General features: G+C 37.0%; 1 protein-coding gene across 4 annotated transcripts in view; it reads right to left on the bottom strand.

Annotated features, from left to right (window-relative positions):
- PPM1B (protein phosphatase, Mg2+/Mn2+ dependent 1B) overlaps nucleotides 1–13,219 on the bottom strand; it is a 61,418-nt gene that overhangs the window by 30,537 nt on the left and 17,662 nt on the right. For 3 of the 4 annotated variants that reach the window (XM_032682714.1, XM_032682713.1, XM_032682716.1), the window contains exons 3-4: nucleotides 12,715–13,062; nucleotides 4,836–4,980 (exon numbers count right to left, since the gene is read on the bottom strand). The gene's annotated coding sequence lies outside the window, so the exon portion shown is untranslated. The remainder of the gene's footprint in view (nucleotides 1–4,835; nucleotides 4,981–12,714; nucleotides 13,063–13,219) is intronic. The other variant, XM_032682715.1, reaches the window with a different exon arrangement.

Raw genomic sequence — 13,219 nt, 5'->3', positions numbered from 1 at the left:
GATGGCCAACAGTCCCAAAGGCAATAATGTATCTTTTCATAATATGAGAATGGTCCAACATCAATCTTTTGGGCTTAGGTCATAAAAGTGTACTGTAAAATGTCTTTTCCTCAGAAGGATTCACTCAACAGGCTAGTCATTTTTAATAAGTAAGTGCCATGGAAAACAAACAGCACCAGAGTTTCCTGTTACAAAACACATCTGCTCCTGCTATAAAAAAAGAATGACGTTTCAACAGAAAAAATGCTGCACTAGATATTAAAGATGTAAATGACAAATAAATAATCAAAGTATCTATGATAAACATTTTCAAAACCCATTGAAAGTGCAGGAAGAAATAACTTCTCTGGTTTAAGTTAAAAAAACAAATTTAGTCTTGGTAGAAAGCTCATCTGTCTCCATCTTCAGTCCCTCACTAGTGTGTATTATGTGCACATGCAGATTTCTATGCCGTACCTGTGTCTACACACTGTAGACAGTTTTGAAATTCATGAAGATCCTCTTGTCCCAGTTTGTGCCTCTTCAATTTACAGAAGAAATACTGATATTTTACTCATCTTGTGTTCACTTACAATATACTATTATTATACTATCACTATACTCATAGTATAACTAGATAGCATAATGTATGTACACTATATGAAAATTCATTTCATGAGTGAAATCAGCTTTAAGGATCTTGATTTTTGATCCCAGGAAACTTGGTCTCACTTCTTACTTACTGGCCTTAAAAATGCTGGCATTATACAAATTTACATTAGGCAAACTGTTACTGAAGCTTTGAGCAAGAGCTCTACTTGAAGCTTGGCTGTAACAACTACTCTAACTAAGTAGCCACAAATACTGGCAAAGTCAAACAGAAATGACTGTAATCTAAGAATAAGATGTGAATATTTTACTTCCAATTAAAAATGAACTACATAAAAGAACAGTGATTACCCCATTCCTATGGAGGTTTTTTTTTTTGGGAGGGTGGATTGTTCTGAAATAATCTGTGGCCATAGGAGTTGTGTTTAGGAAGGATCTCAGCTGACCAAAGATATTGACAGAAAGAAATTAAGCACCACTATAAAACTTAAATATAGAGCCTACTACCAAAAAACTTTTCCTGCCAGGGTATCATGAAAGAAGCCCAAAAGGCTTTAAAACCAGGAATTTCAAAAAATTTTTCAAGTTATCCCCATCACCAGGTAGCATACGTGCTCAGGAGCTACAGTTGTAGTTTTGAAATGAATTTCAGCATCTCCATTGTTACAACAGTTGAGGAAAAAGAAACAGTAACAAAGACAAACAAAACACAACTTTCCCTACAGTTACTTTTCAACCAGCAAGTTACAAAGAATGTAGATTACTTTGAGAATGTACTTGAGCTACTTTAAAAACTGGCCTGGAGCTACAAAACCACCACAGGCACAATTTAGCACTGTAGATTCACATCCATAATCAATGTCAGTAGCACTACCTGAAAACATTATCGCTTCTGCTCTGCCTCAGCTACTCACCACCACATTGTGCCAGCAGTTTCTTTTCTTTCAGAACTGCTGGCTGAGATGTTTTTGCCCTTACTCTTTGAACTGTTTCACTGAAGAAGTGCAAAATTAGCTTTAGTATTTTGAAACTTTGTGACTTTGACTGCAGTGGGTTTGGAAGCCAGAGCTTAGACAGCAGATCCAAGGGGGTTGTAACCTTCAACAGAAAAGACTGAAAAAATAGAAAGGAGCACCAGGAGTGCACCTTTTGAGCTATGCTGTTAACACCAGAAAAATACATACGCTTGTGGTCTTTTCAGAGGTTTATTTTACATTGTTTTCTTGCATCTTACTAGAACATGGGTGAAGCTACCTAACTGCAGATCTTCAAGCTCAGCTTACGCAGCAACTGTGTGTCTCTCATGGATGAATTGCACGCTTCTATGCTGAAGCTTCTTATTTTTCTGTAATGTAGCTCGGTACATACAAAGTTAGAGATCATACCTCAGATACTCAAGATGAACTTCACAAAAAACTTGAAAGGGGACTCTGAATCTGCCTTTCTAATCACAGCATATAGTACAAAGTCACCAGTGCCCAGGTTGATGTCTTTTTAGTCAGGAAATCTTTATCAGGCAGGTTCCCTCTTATTCAAATTGCACAAGTCAAATTCACACAGTTTTGTGGCCAAATAAAAACTTTAAAAAATATGCAGTGCTTTTCCTAGTTAACTACACAGAATTTTGTGCTTGCTAGTGTGACTTCCTTAGTTCATACTGTACCATTGCCAGGGACTTAACTAAAGAAATCTGCATTGTCATCCTCAGTGAGAAAGACTCTACTGGAGGCAGTGTCCTAATTAGTGTCACTCATCTTGGGTCTTCAGGTAACAACTTCAGTTTCTTTACCAAGACTTCCTCCAAACCCTACAAAGTCTGGGAAATTCAATCCCCTTTGTTACCTGCAAACAGTTTATCTGAGTTCCAGAGTTACAAAAAGTGATACATAAGAGAGGTAAATACCCAGGCTGGTTCATCAAATACAACAAGGCTGGGCCTAGACAATGCAAAGCAGACTACTGTTGCCAGCACCTGTGTGGGACCAGAATGAAGGCTCAAGTCTTTAAGAGTCAAGGTAGCTCTGCATAAGCCACCATTCATGCTCTTCTATCATTTTCTTGGAGCAGAAATTTGGTGCATTGTCATTTCAGTGAAATGGGCCCACCTGGTAAATTCAGATATTACCTATCCAGGTTTATTAATCCTGGAGTCACATTTTGTCCTTAACTCAAACCCTGCAGCTCAGTATGGCTTTATTATACCATCCAAAGACTACACTGTACTGTTGCTTATCTCTCCTGACTATATTGTCACAAGATTTATATCCTATGATATTAACTAAAATTCTTTCTGTTTGCCCATATCTGCTCATATTTCCTTAGCCAATAAGAATGTTCTCACTTCTTTACTGGGCTGCTCAGAACAGATGCACATGTGGCCCTTGGATACTACAAAGCACTGACCAAGTATAAAAGTGATCCTTCACTACCAAAGTTTATAATTATTTCTATGCAGAATCACCGTTTTGGTTCTCTAAATTCAGTAAGAGACCAATTATTTTGAGTGTAAATTTAGCTTGGTCCTTCTTAATCATCCATATAACAAACAGCAGCCAGGTTTTTGTTAAAGAAATAGCACCTCAGATTTTAAGAAACAGAACCAAAAGTTTATCCAATACACTACTGATATTAAAACTGAAGAATTTTACTCATTAGCATGAAGCAGCATGTCACTAGGAATGAGTTCTCTCTTAATCTAAATTTAGGCATTTCAGATAATTTTTCTTACCTCCTTCAATTTGTTTACAGAAAGTTTCAGACAACCTTTGGTGATAATAAGGCAGCAATGAATCATCAATTCATATAATCAATAAATTGTTCCCAAACAGGTCTGAAAGACCAGAATAAGTATTCTGCAACAGGTCTGCAAAACCACAGTAAACCAATATACCTTTATTAACATAATTGAGGGACGACTTCTTGATTCACACAGAAATCTGAGGAAGCTGGACACAAGGGTTGGGCTACATGAATACTAGAGGTCCACTCAAATTAAGTCTGACTGGCACAGTATAAGAAGAGTTGTGCCTTTTTTCAACATGTTACTACATCACTGCAAAGTAAGTATGAGCATTCGATCAACACAACACTAACAAAGAAACCCTCAAAACAAACCACGTTTGAACCCTTCTTTCATTGTAGCAGAACAATCAATGCCACCTCCTTGGCACAAACCTGTCACTGACTTATGACCCTATGCATTATTGAACTTCAGAGTAGGACATATTAGACTGCTTCATAACAACAGTCCAGACTCTTGCCTGCACTATTGACAAGTGGCAAGCCACTCTATCAAAGACACCCAAATGCAAAATCAAGACTGAAAGGCCTTCACTTGATCATGATTCTGCAGATTGGGCACATGCAAGAAAGCTATTTCACAGACAGTCTTCAAAACACATAGTCCCTGTTTAAAAACCAAAATAACTCTTTCAGAAACATAAAAACCAAAATATGCAATCTCTATCACAGGTATTTGTGGAGGATGTGGGGTTTCTTTCCATTACTATAGTTTTATACCACTGAATTTATTTTTTTTTTTTAAAGTCACAGTAAAAGAACATTGACTTTTAGTTCCCTACACACAGGTTCAGAAGGTGACAAAGAGCATGACCAGTTATCTCCACCGTTGTCAGACAAAGTTAATGATAGAAAACCAGCAGTCAAAACATTTTCACTGACCTGGAAAAAAGACATCAACCTTTACCCTTGAAAAGGTGATTCAAGAGTTGAAGCTACAGGGGACCTTGTCAAGAAATTTAGAGATTTTCTGTAACTGATTAAAACAGGTAATTTAAGCAGTACTGCTGCTATCAGTGCTCTTACAGAAATGCAGACCTTGTGGGGAAAAAAGCCACACTCAGACAGTAAGCTGATCCCAACACAGCGGCAAAACATAACTTTTTTACTGATCCTGTACAGTCTTCTGTGTGAGAACATACCTTCCCCAAAATCTGGGTCAGCACACATTTTAGGTGGTGAAAAATCACATTTCTTCCCCCAATTAATTAACAGTGCTTTGTATAATAGAAAGAAGCTATACTTGAAATTATATTTCCTCCCTATTAAAAAACAGCATTAAACAAAATTCAAATACATCTAGAGAAGAAAAAACACATAGTTTTATCCAATATGCTCTGAAATTTCTGTTAATCCATGGTCAATTACAAATTGCAAATTAAAACACAGTCAAAGTAAAAGCAACTATATGTTCTCACAAATTTCAAAGTGGTATAATTTGTTCTTACCTGTAACTGTAACCTTGTCAAGGTTCTAGTTCAGTGCTGTAAGAATTAGTTTACATTCCTGCTGCCAAGAAGCACATAACAGAATGACTTGCAAAACCTTGAGATAACAGTACAGGACACAACATCTGCTTTATTTTGATATTTCCTAGAAAGAAACAAAGGAAGCAGTTAGCTACTCCAGATGGTGCACAACAGATTTGTACATTAATTTTCTCGTGAATATAACTTTTTCCTAAATAGAAGTGCTTGAACTAAAGCTACACCTGGATGTCAGAAGACGTTTCAACCCACTCTCTAAATGTCACATTCAAGATTCATGCTAACAAAGTATCAGATTAAATTCTTCCCTATTTCCTTCACCGACACCAACAAGCACTTAAAAAGTCTTCAGCCAACTACCTGCCATTCAAATCCCTAAATTCAGTAACAGAAGGAATAGCTTTTGCATGCCTCCTAACATCACTCTGCTAGTTCTTAATTTTATTCACCTACTCAAATGACAGGGTACACTCCTTGAGTGCTTGATAAGACTTAAACCCACCATGTGTAGCACATGTAATTTCTAAGCTTTTTATTCTGCATGGTTAGATGTAAAAATGCATAAGAGTTTAAAACAAAAGTAATAAGCTTCAATTGCAAATGTATTTCAGGTCCTCTGAAATAAGAATCATTATATTTCTTTAAAAATAGTTTCTATAAAATTAACCATAAATTCAGCTTAAAATGTAAAAGTAGCAAATAACTAAGAATTCAGATGTGTGGATCTACAAAAGCATCTATGCATTGTTTTGAACAGGATGCAAATGCCCAAACTCCTTCATGGATCAGGGACTACATATTTAATCTTATAAACCACTGCATCTTACAAAAGTTACCATGACAGTACACTAGTAAAAGGAATTATTGCAGGAAGAATTCTGCATAACAGCCAGCTTTGTCTGGGGCACGAGGGAAATACAAGCCTTATTGTGACACTGAAGATTTTAAACTGATTACAGCACTCTGATGAGTTGAATGAGTGATAAAGAGGATCTACTGCAGGTCTTGACTTTAAGCCCGCTGATCGAAGAATGGAGCTATGACATTTCATTATGGTTTGTCTCTTCCAAACACTAAATAGTGCTTTTCAACTACCAAAAAGTGTCATAAGCACAAAATTGCTAAAAAGAACTGCTTTGCTACATTTGAAGAACTGTAAGGGTTCAGTAAGTTTTATGCTCATAACTTTTACACTGCTGTAAGTCCTGTATTTTCACCAACATTCTCTCAGGCAGTACAACAGGATGGATGGTTCAAGGAGTCAAACTAATTCAGAAAAATTCAATTATTTTCTGCCACTTGAGGTCTCTGAACCAGCTTAGGAAATGCAGGATCAGACAAATGCCAATGACAGAAATGCAGAACCAGGAGCTGCTGCCAATCCAGATTTGTTCAGAGTATTGTGAAACTACACCTTAAGCAGCATCCACTAAATCATTAATGAACTCTAAAAAAGTTCTAAAAAAAAAATAAATCTACTAAATCATTGTACTGGACTACACGGCAAAAGCCCTCCCCACGAAGTTAAAAAGTTTCAGTAAAAATGTTGTTTCCACATCCAAGAACTCTGGAGAAAAAAACAAAACATAGAGACACAGACTCACAAAGTCGCACAAAATAGCCAAACTCCCTTCTCCTAAATGCAGGTTGTTCTAGGGCACAGACACAAAACATGTGACAAGAACGCCGCTGCCTCCATACACTGTCTCCCACCTTCAAAAGATCGCCCCAACTAGGAGGGTACAGGGTGCTTGCACGATGAAGTGTTCAGGAGCCTCAGTGCTTCTGATGTTACTCCAGTGGCCTTTAAAAGAGCTCACAAAAGCAGCCCAGAAGATTAGCATTTTGCTTTTCAGAAGCAAGAGACTTGACGCCTCCCAAATGCTACTCTACAGAGGATGTGAGAGAGAACATTCCTTAGACAGGGATGACTTTTAGCCAGGAGACAGGTTGCTTACAGTAGGGCAGATTCAAAACAGGTATTTTGGGCTAAGAGCATTTTTCTCCAGAATATGCTTCTATTTATACAAATTCTCTCTATACATATAGCTATAAACAAGGGAGAAATACAGTATTCAGTGTCCCAAAACACAAAAGCAGTTTAAGATACATACTCCACCCCTGAACACAGCACAAAGAGGGGACATTACTTCTACTTAATTCTGCACAGTAGGGACTCTTATCTCTCCAAATAAGCTCCACACTTTTTTCCTTCATATGACATTTAGATTAATGATACAGCTTTGGGATAACAAGCTATTATATCCAGCCCCTAATAATTTTTGTGCAGAAAACACTCACATGAACGAATGCAAATGTTTTGTCCAGATTGCTGATCATAAACTACATCACAAGAATAAAGTCGAATGTTTCTTATCAAAGGTTTAACAAAATTACAAGATGTATTAAGCATTTTATTTGAGCTACTTAAATCTTTTGAGTATGTAAACATAAACACAATAAAAATATTTGAATAGGACTAAGTCAGTTCAGTAAACTTTTTTGCTACTAAGACACCAGCACCCTACAGTAGAATAGTTTTTAATTGAGCAAAACTTAAATATTCCTTGGCTAATAAAGAATTTGAATTTCACCACATTTACAGTATTTGCTTCAGAAGGTAAAGACTATACAGCTAAAGTCAACGTAAGTAATTCATTGCTGAAGAACTAAACCAAATATCCCAAAATAAGCACATGAAAAAAAAAAATCCAGAGAGATTTGAAAAACCCTACCATATCATTTTACAGAAGGGTAGGCATCAAATGCTGGTATTCCTGATGATTAAATATACATTTAATAATCCTAGTAGTAAAGCACTAATGATCTTCAAGTTGAATCCTAATGTTTAAACAACCAAAACCCACTACAACATCCAGTCCTTTGCAAGTTTCCAGACTGGTCAGAGGAGCACCAGATAAACACTGGGTTTATTCTGCCTCACAACCAGCTACGACTCTGACCTTTCATGGACAACCAAATCACTGCTGCTTTAAAACAACTACACAAACGAAGCACCTCACTGACTGAACTGTGAACAGAAAGAGCTATGACCTAATGGGTCATGATTGACCTTATGACAGCACAATACCACCACCCCCGATATCATCCCCCAGAACTGTGAACTCTGTGTTTCTGTGTGGGTCACACAGATACTAAAAGACTTTGCAGAAGTAAAAGACAGCAGGAGTGAGAAGGAAAAAAGCACTACTGTGTGCCACAGGTTAGCTAATAAACTGCTACCTCCCAGCTGCATGTTCCCAGCATATGGTAAAGGTAAGATAACATCCCTTTCCTAAGAGAGGTACTCATTAGGCTACCTGATTTTTCTGGGAAGGCAAGAGCACAGACCAAGGGAACGCACTAGTGCTCTAAGTTCATGCAGTAGTTCTTCCTACCTGTATGACAAATCGCAAACTAAACCAGGAGTTAATATCTACTTAATTACTTGAGAAAAGGTACAACTTTCACCCTAAAGAGAGAGTTGTTCATCCCTTGTAATAAAAGGGTAATTAATTCTCTCTCTATATGCTAAGTGATCCTTGGTTCTACATAAAAACATTGTCAATCAACCAAGACTGGACAAGGTCTTGAATTGTGTTTCTGAGGGTGTAGGGTTTCTTGTTGTTCCCCCCCCCTTTCAACATGGAAGTTGCACTAAAATATTCACATTAAACAGTTAAAGGAAGCAGAATGAACTAAAGTTCAAAATTAAAAATTCTATGAAGCAAGTTTAATCCTATTTGAAGCAGGTAATACAATATTATGGTTTTGTAAAAAGTGCAACAGTATCTTTCCATGGTATTTTAGAATTAACACCCAGGACTTTTTAAAAATCTAAATGGCTTGAAACATTTACTTGGGGTTCTAGTGAAAGTTTAGTTCAGCAGGTTGAAGTTTGCAGCTCAAACTTCTATTGCCAGTTAGTCGTTTGAACTATTAAATGCTGAATTTCCAACAGGAAGCCACTATTATACCGGTATTTTACACTCACCTAAAAGCTTGATAATATCATGGGCTTAGCACACTTTAAAATATCACCTCAGAAATGGTGGACTTTTTGATACATATTACAAAAGCTATTCTGAACTTTCTTTCTTCCTGCAGACCTGTCTTTAAAATGTATTTGTAAGGCACCTTCTTAACTCTTAAACTCTCTGTGACTCACTTTTAGGTAAGCTTTAGATCAGTAAATTCGCACTACAGCTGTGTGGATGCCATGGCAGCAGTGGTAGCTTAAGTGGTATTTGCTCCCAGCAGCTCATTCCCGTTTCCATGCGTGTGGCTGAGCAGACGTACAGACAGTTACACTGGTACAAGTGAACGCCTGAAGCACAGACTGCTCATCCAGCTTATGAGTAAATCAAACTCGGTTGAATTATACAAGCAGAAGATGAAGGAATACCAAAAGCCAGCCTTACTGGAATTCACAATGCACGTACGCAATCTGTATCTGCCTACTGGGAGATTACTGGCAAGCACTTACTCCCCTGTTCTTCTGTAACAGATCAGAGCTATGCTTAGCGGAATTCAAGCAGAGAAATGTGGAATCATCTCTCCATCAGTTATGCTGGACAGCTTTTCAAACAGCCAGCTTTAGGAAGAGATGAGGCTGAAAAGAGAGGCCATCTACCATGCTTCAGTAAAAACATCCAAGTACAAAATGCTTTCATTTTAAGTGATCTGATCTTTAGCTGAACTAAAGAGAAGGAATTATCTTCAAGAGTTAAAATGTAGTCCATTTATATATCTGCTTTCTTAAAAAAAAAAAAAATCAATTAAAACAACAAAGGATTGTAAGCAGAGGACTTTGAAAAAACGTGTTTACTGGGGCTGCTAGGACTTTCTAGGGAAAAGCTCGCAAAAGTTTCTAACTAGCTTTTATCTTACTGTACATAATCACTGCAATCCAAGTAAAGTTCTAGTTACACATTTTGCTTTCCACAGCAATCCAGGAGTTGCAGATTGAGGAAGATGCATCTGTATTATTCTGTATGAGTTTGTGTTTTTTCTTAAAGCAAAGGGCAGAGTTGCAAACCTTCATCTTCCTGATAGGCATTCAAAATTCCAGCTCAGACACAGAGTGATATGCACGGGCAACCTAAGATGTTCACTATTACTGCAGTGCCTATCATTTCAGCACATTTCTATAGTGTTTCCCCATGAGGTAAATTCATTATCACATTACTAGCTAGAATACCTGGGTAGCAATAGCTACTTAATCAGTTTGAAACCATCTGTCCATTTGCTGTCTTTGTTAACACCTGGCCTTCAAATCGATGTTTTTAAAAAATACAGTCACTACAGGTGGATTACTTAGACTTTGTAAATATCCACCTGCATAAAACCAGTAGAAATCTCAGCCTGAACACTAATTAAATGTTCTGAGAAAGAACCCACCACACCTGTCAGCTGATAACATTACAAGGCACATCTCTTCTGAAGTCCTCTGGGCCAAAACAGCATGTCCCTAAATCACATCTCACTTCAGTCTCACCCACTCTACCTCCTACAGCAGTACTAAAGGGCATCCAGAGTCTGTCACTCCTTTCCCCCAAAGAGCAAAGTGTTAGCAAAATATGGTACTAATCAAATTCAGAAGTAATCTTACAAATAAAAACTTACTCTGTTGATCATGCACTAGAAAAGGCTTAGCCCTTTCTAGCTAAGCCTTTCAAAGAAAGGCTTTAGCATAAAATCATAAAAATACCTCCTACTGAATTGGTTGTCAGAAAAAAAAAAATTAAAAACTCCTACAGGATCAGTTGTCAGGAAAATCAGAGGAAGCACCATATTTCAGATCAGCTAATTCAGTAGCAAGTATGTGCATTTGAACAATAAAGAAACTTCACTGCCACAAACTTCATTACACTCTAGGTAAGAAATCTGACATAACTGTACACTTTGATTGCTAAGATAGCAAAGGGGACAGATGCAAAAATTTAAGATGCGTTAGTTGTAGGATACAGTTAAAGTCTGACAGTTTTCAAAAGATTAATATTGTTTTAATATTGTCTCATATGAAATGGTCACAAAGGGGAGGAACAGATTATCTGCAGATGGTTATCTTGACTAATTCTTCTCTGAACAGTATTCAGTGATTTTTAAGCCAGCTAAGAGCCGGAGTCCCCCAAAATTATTTTTTGTCTGGGCAGAGAACCTCACCCTCGTTCCTAGTGGCAATGCAATTAGAACAAGTCAGCTTTTGAATCAAGTCTTGCTACTATCACTGAAGCCAATAAGGAATTCTTTATCCTTAATATCCCAATCATATTTCTGCTGTTTCTGAAAGAAAAAAAAACTTAAACCTGGTTTATACATGTCTTCCTGTAAAGATTCTGTATTTAAAACAAATATCCCACAAAGGATTCTCAAAGACACAATAGCATCCCATTTTGTCTATTAGAGGAATTAAACCATTACAATATATGCATGCTAACTCATCACACCTTTCCATATCTTACACATATAACACATACATCCCTAAGTGAGACCCCAAGTACATACAAAATTTAGAAGGCACTTCAACATCACCAAGTGGGGTGAAAAATAAGCAAAAATATCAAAATTACAGTATTTCACTTAGCACCGAGTACAGAAAATTCAGCAGCAATTCCCTAATATTGATATGTTTGACAATGACAGAAATCAAGTTATACCAAATTTATAAGGGATAGCAAGAGTGGCTTTTTATTTCTTTATATATGATACTAGTGATTAGAGGAAGGACTTTCCCTCTCTCCAAGAAGGTTCTTCCCTCATCTTGTAAGAGTAAGTCTTCAGGTATAAAGGCACTAAAACTGAGCCATCACAGCATTAAAAAAAAAAATCTTGGCCACTGCTGATGTGCAGACAGTTACAGAAGGCATAAATTCTCTGCCACACTACTTAGCCACTTGGATCTATTTGCGGCTTTTTTTAGCCATGTTACCACCTGCTAAATTTATACACAACAGGAGTTAAATTAAATGTAAAAGAGGTCGTTCAACACCACAATGAAATCACCATCACGTTCAAATTGGTAACATAAGAACACCAGTAGTACAAGCAGCCAATTATTAACACTTATGATGCTACAGGCATTTTAATGTTTACTGCAAAGCACATGACTTGGAAAGAGAGAATTCAAGCATCTGTTATGTCAACTCACAGCCTACACACACACAGTCTTCCAAAAGAACTAACTTTCTGTAAAATACAGGAACTGAAGGCTCCAAATAGGAATTGTTAAAATACACAGTTATTTTTATACCTCGACTACAGTTTTAGAACAATTTTTTCCTTTGTCTCCTCCATGTTAAGACAATTTTTCTAATTACTAGTAAAGTTACTTCAGTAACAGCACAGTATTAACATTAAGAGAATTAGTGCTTATAAACATAAAGGCAATTAAAAATTTTTAAGAGGATCCATCTGTTTAGAAAGTCACTCCCTTATTACCAAAACAGATTTATCATCTTCCTAAATCAACCTGGTTGAACTGATTTGATTCATGTCAAATAAGGCATATCTCAAAGCATTTTTAAGGCAGTTATAAACAAATGCTGAAGAGAAGCAGCTGATCTTATGTGATATGTAATTATATACTCCCATACCATAACAGAATCAATACACCTATAATCACATGATATTCAATCCACAGTACAGTCTAGAAAGTTAGGTTTTGGATCACAGATGACTTCTCAGACTACATCAGGAAACACCCTACTCCCCCCCTGCTCTTTTATAGCATGCTCTACTTTTCCATCAGGCTAGAGAAACTTTTCAAGAAAAAGCCTGAAGTCTAATCAAAAAAAATTACTATCTCTAGGAACTGCAGAGTGAAGCAAATTTCCATTACCTTTTTTTCTGGCAGCAGGCTCCAGTATCGTTGCCTGGACACATGGAATCTTTTTCAGGTGTCTGCATTGAGGCTATCTGAACTGCTTCACTTGTCATCTAAACAGAGGAGTACTTGGCACAAAGCAGCCATTTGGCAACTTTCAAGCCTAAATACTCAAAGTTTTGTCCAATTCATACTGCAACTTCAGTTCCACAACAAATCACTCGGATTCACTTTTAATCAATACAGTTTAAACTCTCAATTTGCAACATATATTTCAATGCTGAACTTTCGGATATTTCTATTGAGTAAAAACTGTATTAGTTTTGCCACTATGCAAGTATCACAATACGTGTCGAACTACACCTGTAAAAATTCAAAGGGCAATTTTGTCAATAAGAATGTTAAAAGTAACATGCAAGACCATGCTGATTTTCAAGAAATCACTATTAGAGAGGGTGCTTAAGGACATGACAGGCAGTCAATGCAGTAACGATAGGTCTACATAGACTTGACAGCAAAA

Source organism: Chiroxiphia lanceolata, chromosome 3 (genome assembly GCF_009829145.1).
Source record: "Chiroxiphia lanceolata isolate bChiLan1 chromosome 3, bChiLan1.pri, whole genome shotgun sequence".
In the NCBI taxonomy this organism is placed as follows: Eukaryota; Metazoa; Chordata; class Aves; order Passeriformes; family Pipridae; genus Chiroxiphia; species Chiroxiphia lanceolata.
The sequence above is the reverse complement of the archived record's forward strand: the minus strand, read 5'-3'. Positions and strand labels throughout refer to the sequence as shown.